The sequence below is a fragment of the Microtus oregoni genome, unplaced genomic scaffold (genome assembly GCF_018167655.1).
Source record: "Microtus oregoni isolate MIOR12 unplaced genomic scaffold, Mior012 000000F_ref0000247, whole genome shotgun sequence".
Classification (NCBI taxonomy): Eukaryota; Metazoa; Chordata; class Mammalia; order Rodentia; family Cricetidae; genus Microtus; species Microtus oregoni.
The window spans coordinates 2,530,954-2,550,448 of NW_024543059.1; the positions used below are offsets into that span (position 1 = coordinate 2,530,954).

The 19,495-nt window shown below is 44.7% G+C and overlaps 1 protein-coding gene across 1 annotated transcript in view; it reads right to left on the reverse strand.

The window, feature by feature from the left end:
- The window catches only part of LOC121447291 (serine/threonine-protein kinase PAK 1), a 100,047-nt gene extending 81,651 nt beyond the window's left edge, over nucleotides 1-18,396 (reverse strand). The window contains exon 1 of the mRNA XM_041650491.1: nucleotides 18,001-18,396. The gene's annotated coding sequence lies outside the window, so the exon portion shown is untranslated. The remainder of the gene's footprint in view (nucleotides 1-18,000) is intronic.
- Nucleotides 18,397-19,495: the final 1,099 nt, after the last annotated feature.

The window sequence follows — 19,495 nt, forward strand, 5'->3', positions numbered from 1 at the left end:
TTGGAGGAAAGGGGATAGTGGCACAAATTAAAAAGGAATGGGGTATAATGCTATGGTAGAAGATAAGGCATGTATGGTGGCATCATCCTACTACACACTAGCTCTAAAAGCAGAAAGAAACCTCCATGTCCCTCGGACAACAGAATTAAACAATTCACATGACACCAAAGACTGCAGAGGCAGAACACATCCCCATATGGCTAAACCAGAGCTGGCGGGAGAATCTGATCAAGCGCCCGAGTCCTGAAATAATCACTGAAAATCAAGATATTATCTTAAAGGAAAGATGCTTGATTCCAGCTCCCAGAAGGCTAAGACAGGAGGGTGGTGAGTTTGAGGCCACTAGGCAATGCGGTGAGTGAGACCTTAACTCGAAAAAAAGAAGGAGGAGGAGGAGGGAGGAGGAGGAAGAAGAAGGAGGAGGAGGAAGAGGAACAAGAAGGAGGAGAAGGAGAAGGAGAAGGAGAAGAAGAAGAAGAAGAAGAAGAAGAAGAAGAAGAAGAAGAAGCCGCCGCCGCCATCAGGATGGCTCAGTGGGGAAAGGCGCTTGCTGACGACCCTAATGAGGCGAGTCTGGTCCCTGGAGGAAGTGTGTGTTGTTCATTAAGTTCTCCCAACACCCTAATGGCCATGTTCTGTTTATAGAAAGAGAGCTGAAAGCTGAATGAGAGAAAGAGCCCAGGATGAAAATCTAATCTCCCGCTGTTCCGTTGTCTCCTTCATCCTACAAGTCCTCAGACACACACTACCCACTATATTTCACAACCTTAGAAAGTACACACTCAGATCCCTCGTGAATTGGCTCCTTGTCCACATTACAGTTTTGAAACCCCACAGCATCTATCCTGCCTCCCTTCTCTTAAGTGAGTCCTCAGACTTAGCATCCCTCACCTGTAGCAAGCATATCATCGGCACCACCTGGAATTTAGGCCCCACATTTAGAGTTTTTTACTTAGGTCTGGGATGTGGTTCAAAACTTTGTATATTGCCAGTGTTATCATCTGGACACTCCAGAGGCAGGAGTGGGAGGAGTCAGAAGCAGGATGACCTGGAGCTTGGGCTCAGAGAGTCATCCTCGGCTTGGCTACACAGCAAGACTCCAAGGCCAGCCTGAGCAACGTAAGAGACCAAGTCTCAAAATACAAAAAGCAAGCACATAAAAAAAAAAATTACTAGACGGCCACATTTTGAAAACCACACTACCCTGAGGGAAAGGTGACAGGTGCTGGTTATAAAACCAAACCAGGCCTATTAATCCCATTCTCCTTGTCAGGGTTTACTTCCTGGTAAGCGATTAAGTTTAACCAATCAGAGACAGGCAAGTACAATTTGACTCTTTAGAAGATGAGGGGGAACTTTAAGAGGCTGAAGAGATGGCTCAGCAGTTAAGAGCGCTTGTTCTTACAGAGAAAGGCTCCTGGTTCAATTTCCAGCACCAGACCAAATTAGTAGCTAGATTGCAAGTATTCATAATCTCTCCCCCTCCCCTCCTGCGCGCTCTCTCTCTCTCTCTCTCTCTCTCTCTCTCTCTCTCCAGTTCACTATGTCAACATAGGGACAAAGGTAACAACCATGATATAAACGTCTACATGATCTATAAAAAATTAAGATTTTGTATTAATAGAATTTCAAACTTGGCACTAGGAAAATGCACTAGTATCTGAATACTCTACAACCAATCTGTCAACTAGTTTTCTTAAACCTATTTCAATCTCCTTCTAGGTACTACACAGTTTGGGAAATATAATTCGATTTCCTAAACGCTCTACTTAGTATGATTTAGGTTTTGCCGAGAGAGTATCTACTCTCAAACTCAATAGCAATTTGGAAGCAGATTAGAGAAAGGATAAGGCTCGGCACAGCGCATCCTTTTGTGGGAACAAACTGCAGCAGAGACAGCACAAGTCTAGATCCAGCTGTCATAGCAACAGCTTCCATCAGAAACCTTCATCCTTGGGAGCTCAGTTCTTTAATGCAATCTGCAGAGTTTGTTCCAATGAATTCAACCTGGATGCTTTTCGTCAGATTTCCTTTGAGTGCTGACAAACTCAGGGCCTTGAGCACGCCAGACACACAGTCTACCATCGAGTTGCATCCTTAGCCATCACAAGGAGCCTTTAGCATCTTCCCTTCATAACCTCCAATGAATCCATGCTGTTTAAGGTTGCTAAAACTGACTCTGCTTCTGCCTCTATTGATTCATACAGACTCGGTAAACAGCCCCACGTGAAAAATAACACACAACATATACTATATTCCCATAATGCCCAGCCCATATCTTTGCACTGACTCATTAGTGTCGTCCCTCATCAGCCAACCCACATAGAAAGAAGCTGATCCCAGAGAAGCAGCAGCAGGGAGACTTGGCAGAAGTGAGAGAGCATCGAAGAAATGACCAGAAATGACCAGTGTCCTTGTACAGGAGAGAGACAGGAAGGGTGAGTTCGGGGACAAAGAGCGACCTTCATAAAGGCAGTAAGGCACCCCATGCCATGAGAATTACACCTATAAAATTCACTTCCTAGAGTCTGGAATGATTCCACAGCCTATACTAGTTTTTGCTCAACAAAGTTGAATCCAAATGATTTTTATAACCTAATGTTAATATTTACTAAATCTTCAAAACTGTACAAAAATACCATACTATGAGCTATGGTGAAGATTCTTACAACAAAGATCACTGTCCCTTTGCTTTTTTGAGGGTTAGATTGTGGGGGTGTTGGGTTTTTTTTGTTTTTGGTTTGTTTGTTTGCTTGCTTTTTTGAGATAGAGACTCAAGGAGCCCTAGCTGGCCTGGAACTCACTGTGTAGTTCAAGATGACTTTGAATTCCTGACCCCTCTCCTTCCTTCACCTCCAAAGCACAGGTATGCACCCCACCGCATTCTTGAAGGCTCACAATGCAAAGGAAGCAAAGATCCATGAACGAGCAGACATAAGACAGCTCACTTTGTGTGCACACATGTGTATGCAGGTGCAGGTGACGGCACACACGTGGAAGTTTAAGGACAAGTCGCGGGTGCTGGCTCTCATGTGGATCCTGGGAGTGAACTCAAGTGGTGGGGTGGGCAGCCAAGTAGCCATTGAGCCTCCCTGCCAGCCCAAACCTTTTCAAAAACTACAAATTTATATATTAAAAAAAAAAACTGTAAAGAAAAAAAAACAACCAAGGACAATGTATCTAAACCTAGACATTATTTAGAAAATACTCCTTCAAAAAAATTCACAGACCCGGGCATGGTGGCACAAACCTTTAATCCCAGAACTCGGGAGACAGAGGCAGGTGGGATCTCTGAGTTCAAGGCCAGCCTGCTCTACATAGTGAATTCCAGGCCAACAAAGGATAAAATAAACCTTGTCTCAAAAAATGGGGGGAGGGGAGAGAAAGAAAGTATGTATTAAGCATCCATGATACACTAAAAATTGTACTATAAATGATAGGGATATATAGTTCCATTGGGAGAGGGCCAGCCTCGCAGGCACAAGGCCCTGGGTTTGACCCCAGCATCACATAACCTGAGCACGGTGCTACTTACCTGCAATCTCAGGTAACTTACTTGAAATTAAAAGTAGGAAGATCCTTGGCTTCACAGTGAGTGTAAGGACAGCCCAGGCTATATGATACTATTGTCTCAAAAAAATTATTTTTTAGGTGCTAAGAAAACTTCAGGGTAGCAAGAGAGACGGTTCTGGATTTCACAAGGCTTGAATCCTAACTGAGGAACTAAGAGGCCAGGTTTCAAGCACAGAGCTAGCTATATGTTGTTTAAGCTCCTCCCAGCTGCCTCTTTAACCTGGAGTGATGGCCAGCGTCTGCTGAGCATTTCTTAAGTCTCAAAATCTGCTAGGTGTTATATAATTAGCACTTCATGCAATCCTAATGCAAACCTATAAGCAGGTATGATCAGTACAATCTTAAATGTAAATAAACCAAAACTACGGAGTATAGCACTCCCATAACACACAGTCAGGGAATGGCAGCATCGCAGCCTACAGAGTTAGGAAGGGGCAGAAGCTTAACTGTTAAACAACAGAGAGGGTAAAATTTAGATCGGACATCTCTGCTGATGTATGTGATAACGGAGTAAATTTGGCATAAACCCGTTTTGGTTTTTTGTTTGTTGTGTTTTCTTGTCTTTCTTCTTAAATAAAATGAGGAGTCAAGATTCCCAGATCTAAACGGTGTGTTCAGCTTATGGTTTCTATGGTTTCCAACACAGTATGAAAAGGTTTTCAGGTGTCCATCTGTTGGGGAAAAGGCATTGTGAAGGCTGCTGCTACGGAGCTCCTGCCCACCGACTGGGACCGTGTGTGTCCGAGGCTTCATTAAGGGGCACATTTGCATCACATTAATTGGTAGAAACAGCTGTAGCACAAAACTCCAGCAGATAAAAGGCCAAAGGCACCGAGAACAAAGGGAGATCAGGAAAGCAGTGATTGGCTGACCTGGCACTGCTAGGTCAGGCAAGGCATTTGGTCCTCTGCATCTCCAAGTTCTCCAGAGTGTGGACACCCAGGCAGCAGCCCAAAGCCTCTCATTTCCATCTCAATCTCCAAGAGGAATCACAATGAGACCAGGGCTACAAAGGCAGAGAACAGATTCTGAATATTAAAGCACACACCACACAGTAACAAAAGGAAGAGTAAGAGGTTTTCCACTTGGACCTAACAATGTTTGGCAGACAGAACCTACTATACTCCTGCCACACACGCCCTAGACCACAGAATGCCAAATACCTTCAGTTACTTCTCACTATGCTCTTCTCAGACATCACAAAAACACAACCAATCAAGGATAACCAGGACCCAAAATAGTACTTAAATTTAACGAGAATTTCTAGTAAACCTCCCTCCCCTGCCAAAAAAGATGACAGAAAGGAAGGAAAGGAAGGAGGAAGGAAGGGAGGAAGGAAGGGAGGGAGGGAGGGAGGGAGGGAAGGAGTGAAAGAAAAAGAAATTGATGGAAAGAAAGGAGTTTAATAATCTATCAAAATAAATCAACATCAATTTTTTCATCGTCATTACTAAGATTGTTTTAATTGTCACTAACAAAAATCGTAAAGAACTTCGGTCGCTTCACATTTAACTTCCAAATTATGTAGATACGATCAATTTGGTAAAAATATTCGGGACTTCATCAATTTTCCCCTAGGTTCTTCTCAATCCTTTGTTACTTATTTTAAGTCGGTGTCTTCTGAATCTCCTGTCGTTTCATTGCCCACATTAATCTTTCTTCCAGTTGTATTTAAACTTTTAACTTAAACATACTAACTGTACACAATCCCTTCAAATTTAAAGTGCTCTAACCTAACCTAATTCTCACCTGTCAGGGTTTCTGTGTGGCTCAAGCCATCTTCCAGAATTACTGTATCTCAACTTCCCAAAATTCTTCAATTCCATTTTAGAATCTGTCATATTATTAGGTGTTAATATTGTGTCATTAAAAAAGTGGGGTACACACATCAGACAGAGGTCTGATCTCCAAAATATATAAAGAACTCAAGAAATTGGTCATCAAAAGAACAAATAATCCAATAAAAAAAATGGAGTACAGACCTAAACAAAGAACTCTCCACAAAGGAATCTAAAATGGCTAAAAGACACTTAAGGAAATGTTCAATGTCCTTAGTAATCAGAGAAATGCAAATCAGACAACTCTGAGAAATGCAAATCAGACAACTCTGAGATTCCATCTTACACCTGTAAGAATGGCCAAGATCAAAAACACTGATGACAATTTATGCTAGAGAGGTTGTGGGGAAAAGGGAACACTTCTGCATTGCTGGTGGGAATGCAAACTGGTACAGCCCCTTTGGATATCAGTGTGATTATTTCTCAGAAAAGTAGGAAACAACCTTCCTCAAGACCCAATAATACCACTTTTGGGTATATATCCAAAGGATGCTCAATCGTGCCACAAGGACATGTGCTCAACTATGTTCATAGCAGCATTGTTTGTCATAGCCAGAACCTGGAAACAACCTAAATGCCCCCAACTGATGAATGGATAAGGAAGATGTGGTACATTTACACAATGGAGTACTACACAGCAGAAAAAAATAACATCTTAAAATTTGCGGGCAAATGGATAGATCTAGAAAACATCATACTGAGTAAAGTAACCCAAACCCAGAAAGACAATTATCACATTGTGCTTTTAGACATTAAAAAAAAAAAAAAGCCTACCAAATCACAATCCCAGAGACCCTAGACAACAAAGAGGATTTTAAGAGAGACATACATGGATGTACTCAAATGGGAAGTAGAAAAAGACAAGATCTCCTGAGTAAATTGGGAGGGTAGGTATGATGGGAGAGAGTAGGAGGAGAGAGGACAAGAAGAGAAGGAAGTGGAGAAAAGTGTATAACACAAAAAAATTTCAAATAAAAAGACAATTCGACCTTGTCTCAGCGGGGGGGAAAAAAGCCCTTACTGACAAAAGGAATAAGAACAGAAAAAGATGCATGAATGCTGGTTTTTTTAAACAATTGTATTATTCCACATATTAACAATAATACTAAAACAGGCCTCCAACTTTTGGGCCCAAGCAAAACTTCTGCCTCTTTCAAGTAGCTGGGACTATTAAGTGCCCACGTGCCATAACACCCAACAAAGGAAGGTTATTTGAAATTACATTTTATTTACCTATTTGGCGTGTATGTATGTATGTGTGTCTTCAGACTTGGCAGGAAGCATCTTTAAGTACCGAGTCATTTGGAGCGATGGCTCGGACGTTAAGAGCATTGCCTGCTCTTCCAAAAGTCGTGAGTTCAATTCCCACATTACAGATGGCTCACAATCATCTATAATGAGGTCTGGTGCCCTCTTCTGGCCTGCAGGCATACACACAGAGAGAATACTGTATACATAATAAATATTTTTAAAAAAAAGAAGGAACTTAACAAGAATAGCAAAGGTTGAAAGGTGCAACAATCTAAGAACAAAAAGGGAATTTCTACAGCTGTTAACATCCAGATTATTAACACACAGAGAGAGACATCCAGGAATCGTGAGCCTCTGGGTGAAAGAACACACCAATAACAATGAAGTGGCACTCATTCAAAACAAAGTAAAATGCATGTAATCTGACCGCTCTTCTGCAGACCTGACTCAGGGCTACCGCTCTTGTCTAACACAAGCAAGGTCCTGTTAAAGAAGGGGAGGAGAGGGAAGAGAAAGGAGGAGAGGAGCGAGGAAGAGAAGAGAGGGGAGGACGGAGCTGGGCTTCTAACCCCAGCTATGGATTTGTAGAAACAAAAAGTGGGGAAGGGGGATAGAGAGAAGGCTGAACAGCGAAGAGCCCTGGCTGCTCTTCCAGAGGACCCGGGTTCAATTCCCAGCACCCACACGGAGGCTCATGATAATCTACAGCTCCAGTCCCGGAAGATCTGATGCCTTCTTCTGGCCTCCTCTGGTACCAGATACGCAGATGGTACACACACATACATGCAAGCAAACTACATACATAAAATTAAATTAAAATAGTTTTAAAAATAAATAAATACATAGGCCCAAAAAAGTCATTTTAACAATAGGATACAAATTCTGAAGCAAATAACCCTACCAAATAATGTGGTGTCTTCAGCAAACAAACTGGAAGGATGATGGAAGTGGTTGAGAAGTGCAGTGATTTTGAATGAAAAATACCACCACCACCTCCCACCTCCCCCACCCCATTTGAATGCATGGTCCCCAGGCGGTGGGTGGTGCTGTCTGAGGACTCTTAGGAGGTGTGGCCTTTTTAAAGGAAGTTTGTCACTAAAGCAGGCTTTGAGAGTTACAGGATTCTTGCTCTATCTGCTTCAAGCTTGCAGTTTGCAGTTTTAGCGATGAGTTCTCAGCTTCTCTACCCTGCTATCCCGCCTGCTGCTTCCGCTCCACCACCTGGACTCTAGCCCTCTGAACCACAAGCCCAGATAAACTTTCTCTATAATCTGCCATGCTCAGGGTGTTGCGTTACAGCAAGAGAAAAGTAACTCTTTGGGATTTTTTTGCTTTGGTTTGTTTCTTTGTGGGTCTGCGGACTGAACTTGGCAGTCTACTTATGCTAGGCTCCCAGCCCCAGATCTGTTTTTTGTTTTCCTTTGTTTTGTTTTGTATATACATTGGTGTTTGGGCTGCAAGTGTGTCCGTATGAGGGAACTGGATCCACTGGAACTGCAGTTACAACAGTTGTGAGCTGCCACGTGGGTGCTGGGAATTGAACCTGGGTCGTCTGAAAGAGCAGCCAATGTTCTTGACCATCTGTTATTTTTAACAAGAAAGATAATAACATTAAACCGGGTGTGGTAGGTGTGGTAGTACCTGGCTGTAACCCCAGCATTAAGATTGTAAGGTCAAATCAAAATACACAGATACCTTGCCAAAAGGAAAAAAAAAAAAAGTATTTTAAAAGAAACAAACACCTTAATACTAATTGGAAAAAAAAAAAAACTTGCAATTTTTAAGCCCTGTCTTGGGAGGAAAGGCCTGGCCCTCAGAGTAATTACAACGAACCTGCAAGGTTCACAGCCAGCACTTGTGCAACCAAACAAAACCAAACAAACTGCCAGCCAGAAGGTCATCATCCTACAAAGGCCTCGATAACCCATTAATTCCTCAATTCAAATGGAGTAAAGAAATACCCAGAGTGGCAAGACAGTTGGAGGTGGCCTTGAAACTTTCACTTTTAGACGTCGTCAAGAAAGCCTTTGGCACTTACTCGGGTCAGCGGTATCTGTACTAAACAGTCATCTATTCAGCAACCCCATCACCTTTTAGACAAATATTCAAATAACCTTTTTTTTTAAAAAGCTGTGTGAACATAGATTAAGAAGAAAGAATGAACTCCCAATCATGGGAGAGGATCCAAAGGAGAAACACACAAGAACTCTTTTATGTTTGAGAGGTGGAGACAGAAGGACCATGGAGTTCAAGGTCATCCGTGGCTACACAGCCAATTCGTGGTAGCCTAAGCTCCACAAGACCCTGTCCCCAAAACAACAACCACGAGACAAAAACGACCTCATTCTCTTTTAAGTCATCTGTTTTAAAGAGACGGAGTCTCTGGAGCTTGGATTCCAGTATGACAGACAGCCATTAATCAAATAAAACCACAGGACAGCAAATGGGTGCGGCTCTGTGAAAACAGACGACGCGAATACTAACGTGTCTAATGGTAAAATACTGAATACTAACGTGTCTAATGGTAAAATACTGAATACTAACGTGTCTAATGGTAAAATACTGAATACTAGCATGTCTAACGGTAAAATACTGAATACTAACGTGTCTAATGGTAAAATACTGAATACTAATGTGTCTAATAATGGTAAAATACTGAATACTAACGTGTCTAATGGTAAAATACTGAATACTAACGTGTCTAACGGTAAAATACTTAATACTAGCATGTCTAACGGTAAAATACTGAATACTAACGTGTCTAATGGTAAAATACTGAATACTGAATACTAATGTGTCTAACGGTAAAATACTGAATACTAACGTGTCTAACGGTAAAATACTGAATACTAGCGTGTCTAACGGTAAAATACTAACGCCTACAACTTATTTTGAAATGCTTCAAAATAACACGGATACAAATAGTTTGAGAGACAGAGAGGCAAGCAAAAAAAAACTGGAGAATTAGCTGACAATATTCTAGCTTATTGGAGCCTGGTTAGCAACTCCAATGGGGTAAGAAAATGCTTGGATATTAAGGAGAATTCTAAGAAACGCCCACAGATTATGAGCTAAAGGAACTATAAACCGAGTGTGACAGCCCATGCCATAATCCCAGCACTTTAGAGATGAAAGGAGAAGATTGCGGATACATGAAACCCTGTCTCAAAATAAAGTAAAATATAAAATCTTTTTTTTTTTACTTTTAAATCCAGTTCCAAGGTATCTGACACCCTCACACAGACATACATACATGCAAAACCCAAAAGCACATTAAACAAAAAAATAAAAGTTCCAACCAGAAACTCGCATCTAAGAGCCAAAGTCAGTCAAGCACGGTGTAGCTTACAAACTGCCCCTGACCCTTGAGCTCCGGTACCCCTGGTTCTCTCCTGACCCTCGAGCTCCGGAAAGGCGCAAACCACCTGAGCCCAAACGCAAGGATGATCTGCTACCAATCTCAGCTACGCCACAGACAGCCTCAGGCAATTCAATTAACCTCCGTTTTCTCTTCTATAAAACAGAGATAAAACAGCACCTGTCCTAACCAACCCAGAGAACTGTTCAAAGAGCAAAGTGAAGCCATGTTACAGTGAAAGGACCTGTGTAGCCCACAGGAGGACTCCATCATCTGTCTTATACACATACCGAACTCCTTGGGACTCAGCAGAAAAGCTTTTCAGTCTCCTGGCCCTCCTAACTGCTGTCTTTCGTCCTTCCTCTCCCCTTTCCGCAATCCCGCCCTAGGAACCTCTGCTTACTTCAGACCTCATCCCCGGGGTCACTCACTTCCTTTAACGCGGCGTGCCAAGCCTCCCCCTTTCTAGTGGTGCAGATTCCCTTCCCATGTCACATGGCACCTGCACATAACTTAACCTGTCATTTCTGTCTCAATAGAACGTAACTGTCTACATGCAGGTCCATCTTCTCCCAGACAACGCCTAAGACAGAATGTGATTGGCAAATTAGTGGACTTCAAATAGCAATCAATCACTTATTGTTATGTAACAAGTACGTAAGATACTCACAGCAAATGTTTAGATATTGAGCAGATACTGGCAATCATGTTTGCATATTAGAATCATCTATAAACATTTAAAACAGTTAACTAAAAAAGGTATATTAGCACAACTAGTAGAGGCAAAGAATCAGAAATTCAAAGCTATCTCTGCTATACAGCTAGAGGCCACCATGGGCCATATTAGACCCCATCTTTTAAATACACACATACACAAACAAAGAGAGAGAGAGATTAAAGTAAACTTAAGACAGACATCAGTGCTTTTATTAATATTGAAAAGTAATTCAAACATAATCAAAATTAAAAACTTTTACCTACACATAAATTACATTACTCTAAGACCTTACAGATCAAAATCTTGCAACCCATCTGCACAAACATTAATTTAACTTTCACAACAACCATGTGACTTAAGCATTTCTTCTCTTTTCTTCATGAAGAACTAGATTTAAGTAAGTATCTAAGTTGCTTTTCTGGGTAACTTTATATATACCCAGTTCCTTCCCAGGAAAGCGACAAAGGTTGTGGTAACACACAAGAACTATGGAGGCAAAGGTTTAGATCAGGAAGACATAAACCTCAGCTCTGTGGGAAGCAGGGTGGGAACAAGCAGAGCGGAGCCTGAAGATCCAGTCTGCACAGACAGACCATCGAGGAAGGAGCAGACATTGGCATTATTGTTTATCGTAACAAAAGACTCCAAAGGCAGATTCTATAGAAAGACCCAACATCCCACATCCCTGACCCCCCCCCCCTTCTTGGACTTTTCCCAGCCTGAAAGGGAAAGGGAACTTGAGGGAGCTGGAAGCAGAAAGGAAGAAAGGAGAGAGTCCCACAGTAGAAAGGGTTTCCCAAGGCTATATGTAAATTACTTAACCCTGACTCCAGAGTAAGAGCCAAGACATAATGGACTTGTATAACTTAAGACTTGGATCCATTTTAGAGGATTAATCGATACCACACAAAATCCTATTAATGAGGGGCTAGAGAGACTGCTCAGCGGTTAGAAAACTTGTAGAAAGACTTAACCTGAGTTAGGTTCCTAGCACCCACACAGGAGCTCACTGTAGGCTGGAACTCTGCTTCTAGGGAATCAGAATCCCTCTGCCAGCCTTTTTCAGGCACCAGGCACAGCCGTGGTGCACATGCAGGCAAAACACTTACATGTGTAAAAAAAAAAAAAAAAAAAAAAAAAAAATTTAAACAAAGAAAAACTACTTCAAAACACTAGGACTTGCCTTTAAAAAAAATAGTAAATCATAGTAATGAGGAATTAAAGAACCTCAAATTCTTCCTAGACTTATTACTTCAAGATCCTTGACAAGGAATAATTTGGTTGGTTTGTTCTGACAGGGTCTCTGGTCACCAGGCTGACCTCAGACCCATTATATAGCCAAAGATGACCCTGACCTTCCTCTCAGTCTAGAGTGCTGGAATTACAGGCACATGCCATCAAACCCGGCTCTCTGTGGTGCTGGGGATCAAGCCCAGGTTTTCGTATATGCTAGGCAAGTGTTCTATCAACCGAGCCACATGCCAGCCCACAGCGTAATCTAGAGAGTCATAAAACATGCATGACAGCAAAAACAGAAACACGAAAAAATATTTTAAAAAAACGAGGGGTTCTAAGAAGAGAAAGTTATTTTTGAGGAAAGGCTGAAAACAGGACAGTGCATAACGCAATAAATACACAAGGCAGGGCAAGAAATGCTATATTCAAGCTGCTAACAACTTTTTTCTAGTTCATAAAATTTATGCCATCATAAAATTTCCAGCAATTTTTTTTATCTAGCTCAAACTGTGTTCTCTGGTTAGGATTTTCTTAAGATTAAGAAACTGAAATTAGGACAGGCGGTGGTGGTGCACGCCTTTAATTCCAGCACTTGGGAGGCAGAGGCAGGTGGATCTCCATGAGTTTGAGGACAGCCTGGTCTATAGAGAGAGTTCCAGGACAGTCAAGGTTACACAGAGAAATCCTGTCTTGAGAAAAAAATTAAAAAATAAGCAAAAAACTGAAATTAGGAAGCAACCTAAAGGGATGTTTCTAGTGTCCCAGAGTCTAGATGGACAGCGTTCCAAAGTCAATACAATAGAGGCAGAAGTAAGCTACTGTACTTAGAATCCTGAAGTGTGCTCCACGCCAATACTCAGGCATTGGCTGAGATGTTTTCCAGCAAACCGACTCTGTTCTATGATCTTTGGTCTCCTAACTCAAAAAAAATGAGAATACAGGGCTACTGTGAAACCGATGAAAATGACACCCAGGAAAAACCCTTTTCCCACTTAGAAATGATTAACTGCTCATGGCGCAAATCAGTCCTTCAGCCTTCCTAATGCACAAAGAAGGGCAGGCTACACGAAGAAAATTTTATTCTCGCTCCAACAACAATATATTTATTTGTGAAATATTCCCATGCCCCCATGAATAAAAACTCAAGCGCCTGGACACAGGAAATAGGGCATGGCTGCTAGGATCACGTGGATATGGATGAGAACTGAGGCCTGTCACTGACATGCAGCCAGTCTTTGAACGACTTTCCTGTACCGCGACAAGCCTCTGCTTCTTCACCTCTGAGACACCAACATTATCATAAGTGGTTATTCCGCGGGTTGGAAAAAAACCCCACCTTCTACTTGCTGTAATTTAAAAACACTGGCCACCACTCCTAGCTTCAAAATGATTTTTGAAGTGTGTTTATTAAAATGACGCTTGCTTAACAACCTACCTGTAAATGGGGAGGGGGCACAAAGGCAGCTTCCTCTCACCTTTACAATCAAATCCCTCTATTTGTCCATTCATTTCAATATTTCCTTAAGGGCTTGGGCTATCCCCTATATACAGGTGAATACCCACCCCAGAGAAGGGCTGGTACATGCAGAGATGAGCCCAGTTACTGTTCCTAAGGTCAAGGACGAATCAACAAAGCCACTTCTATGAAGGATGTTAGGCAAGGGGACGCCTGGACACGCTGGGTTAGGCTAATAAGAAACTGACAGGGGGCTGGTGAGATAGCTCAGCGGTTAAGAGCATTGCCTGCTCTTCCAAAAATCCTGAGTTCAATTCCCAGCAACCACATGGTGGCTCACAACCATCTGTAATGATGTCTGGTGCCCTCTTCTGGCCTGCAGGCATACATGCAGACAGAATATTGTATCCATAATAAGTAAATAAAAAAATTTAAAAAAAAAAAAGAAAAGAAACTGACAAACGCACCGGGCTGGAGAAGTGATTCGGTGCAGCGCTTTCCACGCAAGCACGAGGACTTGAATCTGGATCCCTAGCACCTGTGTCTCAAGCTGGGAGCTGGAATATACCGCTAAACCCTGCTGGGAGCCAGAGTAGACCGCTAATCCCAGCATTGGCTAGACAGTCAAGAGGATGCCTGGGGGTTGCTGGCCAGCCGGTCTACCTGGCTGTGAGAGACCCACGTCTCAAAGAATAAGGTGGAGAAGCAATTGAAGATGCTCAACAGACACAAATGCACACACATACCACATACACACAAGAAAACAGCACATGCATACATATATATACACACACAAACAGAAAGTGAAAGAAATAAAACACTTCTAGAGTTTCATAAGGAAGTCATGGACTCAAGTAAGCCTTTATATGGCTTTAAACATCACTAGAAAAAGACAAAAACCACAGGCCATCTAGAAGAGACAGTTTCAAGTTCAGACCCAAAAGTCTGACTTGCAGAAGTCAGGCCTACAAAACCAAGTTGTAAATTCTCAAGAAAGAATCCTGGCCTAGGATATCTCAGCAGTTTTCAGGCCATGGCTAAAACAATATTCTAAGTTGGAAAGCTCTGGAGGCTTTTTTTTTCTCTACTAAAGAGACAGCAACGCCAGGAAAAGGCCTGTAGTGTCGCACATTTATAGTCAATCTGGGCTACAAAGACCCTTGTTTCACAAAATACTAAAAAAACAAAAATAACAAAACAGGGAGGGGAGGAAGGTAGCTAACTAAGATGGCTAAAGGAAAAACGAACGCCCCAAAACGGTAAGAGTCTTCTGGACTTGCAAATCGGAAAGGCTTGCTCTTCACTCCCGCTATTCTCTGGCTGTCAGAGGACTAAATCACAGCATTCACCCAACAAACACCTGAGTGTCTGTGCTGCTGTGGTCAGTCACTCCTCGAGGCTCTGAGCGATGAACTTGAACAGAGAGACTTCCAGCCCTCAAGGAGCATTCACTCTGGTGGCAAGAGATCGATCGGAGGGAAGGGGTGTAAACGGAAGGGAACAGCAGGGTCCAAATACTGCAAGTAAGAAAAAGAGAGAAGGGGAGGGGGACAATGGGACACAGAGGACACGGCGCTGGTTTGACCAAAACAAAGATCTTTAAACTCTGTAGTGGTTTCTCAACCTTAATAAGCATCAGGATCATTTGGAGGGCCTAAGAAAGCAGGGATCTCTGGGCCATAAGCCTGATCTTTTTATTTTGTAGGTTGGGATGAGACTCAACAATAAGCTGACAAATTCCCTGGTTGACACCGCTGGTCCAAGAGCCAGGCTTTTGTTCAATTCAGATTAGGTAACCCAGCTCAGGAGCTCACAGGACTTCTTTCATCCATTCTCATATTCAAGCATTCGAGCACTTATTCATAGGCCCAGGAACAGTGCTAGGAGCTAAGTCTAAATATAACCTGACCTCAAATAATTCACAGAGATAGGCCGAATGGCACGGGCCTAGAACCCCAGCTACTCAGAAGCTAGAAGCAGAAGGATTCCAAGTTCAAGGACTGCCTGAGCTATACACGGAGTTCAAAGGTCAGCCTGAGCAACTTGGGTAGGTCCTCTCTCAAATTAAAAAGTAGATCCAACGAGATAGGTCAACAGGTCAAAGAGGGAAAAAAAAGTCCTTGTTTTAAAGAGCATACCTGATGACCACCCCTGAAACCCACTGTGAGGAGAGACTAAGCCAACTCCTGAAAGTTGTCCTCTGACCTCCATGAAACTCCCACTAACACTCACACAATAACAATAGATAACATTTAAAAATATGTAGGACTGGCAAGATGGTTCACCCAGAAAGGGTGCTTGCCTCCAAGCTTGATAACCTGAGTTTGATCCCTAGGAAGAAGAGACCCGATTCTCCAAAGCTGCCTTCTGATCTCATACAAGCCCTACGAGATTCGCAAGACGCTGGACCTAATGGTCTCCCAGCTAGAAAGCTAAGGAAGGAGAACCACAGGTTCACTGTCTGAGCTACAGAATGAGTCCAAGGCCGGTCCTGACTCAAAATTTTGAAATGTTCAATGTGATAAGGGTTGGGGATATAGTTGAGCAGTAGAACACTTGATCCCTAGTACCACAGAAAGGGGAGAGAGAGAGAGAGAGAGAGAGAGAGAGAGAGAGATAGATCAGATAAAGGTGTGGACTCTCACTACGAGATTGATTACGGAAAGAGGACTTTACAGGAGCAGCTCACTCCAAAAGAAGACTAGGAGAAAAGAGGGACTAGCTCCAACAAAGAACTCCGTCCAGGCAAGAAAGGGGTAGAAAGCAGCACTCCAGGCCAAGCGGCACACGGAAAAGAGACAAGAAATAGGGGACGTAGGACACCATGCATGGCCTGAGCTCCAGAGGTTTCTTATTCCATCCTAAAGAGTCTGTGATCCTTCAACTGTGAAAAGAGAGGGAGGGGTGGGGTGGGGTGGGGGTAGGAAGCATTTCCATGACCAGTTTTGTTTTACAAAGACCTCCCTCAAGGTGCACAGCTTCCTGCAAACCTAGCACAAGGCGTCAAAGCAGGTTCTCAGAAAACATACATTGAATTGGACTGGATAAGCTACGTGTCAAGGGCAGCTCTTATAGATAAGGGGCAGTCACTTTCCCTAAGGACTTGGTTTGGCCAGGACAAGACTTGTAAGACAGGTCCAGCAACCTCAATTACTGCACACCATTCCCTGCTAGGCTAGAGTCCCCCAGAGGGCTTTCATTGTTTACACGTCTACCTCACCCACTAAACTTTGAGCTCTCAGACTTGTGAGCAAAGACCGACTGTATCCTGCACTTGAAATCCACACAGACCGTCAGACCTTAGCAGGGCAGCCTGAAACATTGGAGCACTCCAGAGTCTAGGTTACCTAGGTTATTACTATGTTGGGTGAACAGATGAATAAATAAGCAAACTGATCAGGCCAAGCCGTGAGTTCAAACACAAGACTACGAAGAGGCTTCAGGGGAATGTGGCTTCTCGTTGACGTGGCTTGAGTTCGAGTATACATGATTTAGGATTTCCAAACAGAGCGAGCGCGTTAAAAATGCAGACACTGAAACCTCTGTGGGCCACTAGGAGCCCCAACGGGGACAACTGTGTTCTACCAGGAAGGATGCCAGCAAAGACTGAGCAGTGAGGAGTATTCTTCGGTGGAATCCTGAAAGCGGAATAAGTGATTGCTACCTAGCTGCTTGTTTCTGAAGATTCATAGCAAACCCCAGGAACTTGAAGGCTGGAGGGGACCTGTTCAAGGTCACACCGGAAGAAGGTGATGCCGAAAGAGGTATCTCCAAACAACCCTCCTGACAGGGTTGAGACCCTTAAACATAGAGACAAAGTTTCCCTCAAGAAAGATCCTTAAAATAGAAGTACTAACATTACGATTAACCTTGCCTTTCACCTGTCGCAGTTCTGGGAGTATTGTAAAGGGTAGGGTAATTATCCAAGGGGTTTAACACAAGGAACTTAGGTTAAAAGATTTAATCACCCAATAATTGTCAAGTATTCTTCCAAAACACTCACAGTATTGTTTACCGTTAAAAGGTTGAATAATTCTGGAAAGGTTGGAATAATTCACGCCCTTTTGAAATGGGCGTGAAAAAGACTAGGATTCTCATCCCCCTTTCCAAAAGTCTGTGCGGAACTTCCCAAGTTACGGAGTACTCCCGGCGTGGGGGAGGGGCGGCACAAGTCATCGACTTCCAGTCTTTATTTTTCAAGACGATGAACCCGCAAAGTGATTCCCAAACCAGGACCGACCCCAAAGACCCAAAACCGCCCTGCTTTACTAAACGTCTGCGTCACGGGTCCGTTCCAGCGTCCCAGGACCCCGAAGGGACCGGGACCTGTGGTCCCTCCCCCGCCAGAGCACGCCCTCGGGGTCCCCCAGGGTCCTGGCTGCGGGGACCCGCGGTAGCCTCTGAGCTGGCACCGGGGGCCTTTGTTGGCCCGAAGGGGAGCGGTCGATCGGCCTCACGGGGCGGAGCCCGCCTCTGCTCACCTGACGCCCCTGCCCCCGCGCCTTCCCCGACCCGCGCCCGGACGCCGCGATGCGGGGAGCACCGGGCAGGGGGGGGGGGTGTCTCTCACCTTCTGCACTCGCTCTGCTCCTCCTCCTCCTCCTGGCGGCGGCCGCCGAGCCCGGGGAGAGCGCGGCGGGGTGCGCGGGCGGCCGCCCCGCGTTCTCCGGGTACCTCAAGCCCGGGGTCCTAAGGCGGGCCGCTGCGGGCCACGGGGAGCGGGGGGCGCGCCGGGATGGCGAGGGGGCGGGGTGCGTTCGCTAAGGGGGAGACTGGGGAGAGCGCGGGCTCTGAGCGGGTAGAGGCGACTGCGGTGAGCCGGCGATGGCGGAGGGGACCCCGTGCAGCCTACGGGCGGAGCGGGGCGGGATGGGGTCGGGCAGCGGTGCGGGGCGCCCACCGCGCGGCCGTACCTTCGGCCCCCGTCGCAGCCTGGCTATTGTATGCAGCCCGGCTGGCCGCCGCCGCGCCCTGCAGCCCCGCCCCGGCCCCGCCTCCTTCAGATCGGTCACGCCCCCTCCTGCCGGACTCCGCCCCCCGCAGGTGGGAGGGGGCGGGAGCGCCTGTCCGACCCACGTGAACCGGACCAACCACGCCGGGGGAGGGGGGGGAGGTGGAAGGCCCCGCGCCTGGATGACGTCATCAGCGCTTGACGCCAAAAACCGAGGATCACCTGGCGGCCACGTGATGTCATTGGGGCCGGGCGTCTGCTGCGAGTCTGGAGGGGTGGAACGCGGGGAGACCTTCGGTTGCAAAGCTCCGGCGCATCCCCTAGCTCGCCAAGAGCTGAATGTGTGAAAGCTGTCGGGGCTCGGGCCATCTCTCAGCCGGACATCTACTCTTCTGTCTTGGGATTGGTGGTCTGAGCAACGTTAGGTGTCACATGCAAGGGTGGTGGAAGAAATAGCTGAGACGGTCGAGCTAGACTGAATTCATGTGGGGAAAAAAAAAAAAAAGAGGCTCCTTTTCCGGCTCTCTCCCACCACCGAGGCTACTTTTGACGCAAACTTTTCTCCTGAGCTCAGATTCTCTATTTCTCACTCCTTGGGAAACAGCGTTCATTACTTGTCCTGCTGTGACTCGGATTCGGTACGTCCAAAACCGAGGCACTATAACTCTGAGCCGAACTCAAAGCCTTATTTCACACCCCAGATGTTCAAGTTAAGACTTAGAATCCAAGCCGGGCATGGTGGCGCACGCCTGTAATCCCAGAACGCGAGCGGCAGAGGCAAGCGGATCTCTGTGAGTTCGAGGCCAGCCTGGTCTAGAGCGCAAGTTCCAGAGCAGCCATAATTACACAGAGAAACCCTGCCTTGAAAAGACAAAAAAATAAAAATTAAATAAAAAAAAAAACTTTGAATTTCCAAGCCTTCCAACTTCTTCGTAGTAAATAACACTTGGCTATCCTAACTTGGCCTCTTTAAACTTTAGCTTTACAATAAACAACAACAACAATAATAATAGTAACAATAATAGCTGCAATTTAGCCACCATTGTCCTTGAAAATAATGGGTATTTCTAGAGTCCTTTTCCCTTGCTGTGGTCAGCCAATGAACCACCATCCA